This window comes from Plasmopara halstedii, assembly GCF_900000015.1.
Source record: "Plasmopara halstedii genome assembly, contig: Scaffold_3060, whole genome shotgun sequence".
Lineage (NCBI taxonomy): Eukaryota > Oomycota > Peronosporomycetes > Peronosporales > Peronosporaceae > Plasmopara > Plasmopara halstedii.
The window spans coordinates 1,928,866-1,931,366 of record NW_020189964.1 but is presented as its reverse complement, the minus strand read 5'-3'; positions in this window follow the sequence as shown (position 1 = coordinate 1,931,366).

Below are 2,501 nucleotides of genomic sequence, written 5' to 3'. Positions count from 1 at the left end.
GTGTGGATTACACAAGTCGATGTAATCACACAATGGTGTGGCTACACCGTAACAAGAAATACTGCCAGTAGTTATGCATATTGATTAGGTTTTTTTAAATTAAATAGAAAAACCTATGGTTTTTAGATATAAGCGGCTTTGACGCAAATAAAGCAAATAAAGCAAATAAAGCAAATAAAGCAAATAAAGCAAATGAAGCAAATAAAGCAAATACGTGCAGTATTAATTTTGAACGCAAGACTTTGAATGCCTTGTTTACAATTTTGGGTAAGCGGATTGCGATCCGCTACACTCGTCCTAGTTCGGGTATAGAGCTTAAAGTCGATGACCTTTCTTTAAGCAGAGAGTTCCGGTAGCCCCGCTGCATCACTGGTTCTGTCGAATAATAGGTTTTAAAAGCAGCAGTGGACGATAGGATTGGTATCCCACCCCATGAGGACCGCACCTTAGTAATGAAAGTCAGTAAGTGGACGAAAAGTATCGTACTTATTTCAAGCATCGAAAGAAAGGCACGTAAGCACACCCGACCTACATTTTTACAAGCCAAATTCAGGTAGGTGAAGGTCACTTTAAAACGTTGCTTCGTGATTGCTTTGCAATGTACAAAGCACGACGTGGAAGTCGTGTTGGATAAACTCTACCTCAGATACCTGTTGTAACAGTCTGCTCATCTTCACGGACCTTAGCGACGCACATTCGCCACATAACTATCAATCTCGCTGATATGGAATCTGTGATTTTGCTACGATAGCCAGGGCGATGATAGCAAGGCGAATTCCATCGACAAACTCCTTTCTCGCCAAGATGGGATCCACTTTGTGGCGATGTCAAGGAGGCATTGCGGTTTTCAAAATTAACTATATATAAATATTGTTCTAAGCTTGTCGAGACGTATATTGTCTTCATCGTTGACTTAACAAGTGAGAGCATTATTTCGCTTCAGCACCGCGCTTTCTCGTAAGAATGCTTACGAGAACGTGTTTCACCATGCAATCAGCGCGTTCCATCTGACCATTCATTTGTGGATGCTCAGGTATATTATGCAAGCCCCCTGAATACATCTAGTTGAACTTTGCTATAATGCAGCGGGGCTGCCGTAGTTTTGCGCTTTGAGGAACCGTAGGTTAGGTCACCGACCTCTCTTTCTAAACTCAGAACAAGAACGAGTTAGCAGATCGCAATCAGTAATTACAACCTTAGCCCAAGGCTAATTAACATTCAATTAAAATATAAAAACTGACTTTATTTATTTTTATCTGCGGCAAAGCCGCCTAATTTTAACTGCATATATTTTCCTAAATATGTAAGTAAAATCTAAATGAATGTATAACTATTGGCTATCCAGCCCCGTACCGTATTCTTGTTTGGGTGTGGTCATACCATGCCCATCTGGTGTGACACCCCTGTTACCAGGGTATGTGTTACCCCGTTAAACTCTCCCCAATTAAGATTGAGATCATTTACAGTTCCAATCGATTATTGTCTCAACGAGGCATGCGTGTCTGTTAGACACTGCGTTGGAACGAAATGATTTTCGTGCTCAATGAGCCCTGTGTCAATGACACCGAAGTCTCAAAGTCTCGCTAGTTCCGACAGCGCTCACGGGCAGAGCCCAACTTCGACTTCCGCACGCGGTGCCATGTCGGACCGTGTGTCCGCGGCATCGAGGGTGGTAAATTTTAGGCTCGATGAGCCCGACCGTCGCGCTCCGCGCACGCTATCAGTGACGAGTGACCTCGGTGAGGATGTGGAGGTGGTCGACTACGAGTCTGACACTCCTTTTCCCAGGTGGAATGACGAGGAAGGCGAGCTGCGCCAGCGGCGTGATACAAGCCCTGCTCGCGCCTTGTGGACTCCATGTCATTTTCCTGATCTCTCATCAGCTGAGGGACGTGGTGTCATCACCAATGACCTCGACAAGTCACAGAGGCGGCAGCTGGAACCTGCCCGTAAGGCGGCTCTGATGCGCGCTCATCCACGGTCAGTCATTGACCCTCGTGTGGAATATGGCTTCCGCCCGGCGGATCACGCTGTGGAAGCGAAGGACCTGGTAACTCGATCGTTACGCCTCCACATCATTGGCCCCCCCGGATATTACGGAAGCTAGGCTTGCCGAACGGAAAGATCTTCAAGCTCGTTTCTTGGTACCACAAGATTTCCGTTGGAAGCTTATCGCACTCGTCTGCGTGCTCAACGAGGTGGCTCTCGTGTAACCGCAATGCGGACAATACCTGTAGTGCTCGCCCCTGGCAAAATCGCTACAGATGACGAAACGCTCTTTGAGCGATGGGAGCAACGGCACCAAAAACTTTCCTAACTGTATGCCTTACAGTAGAGCCACAAGGAGGTGGACGTGCGTGTGGAGCGACACCTCCGATTTGAGTTTGCATAACTCAAAACACGCCGTCGACTCCCTTCGGATTGTCGCCCTGCGACATATGGGTCAGCCCCTAACGCTCCCGCGAGCTCTGTGTCTGCGACCGCAAGACCTCAGGGCCACC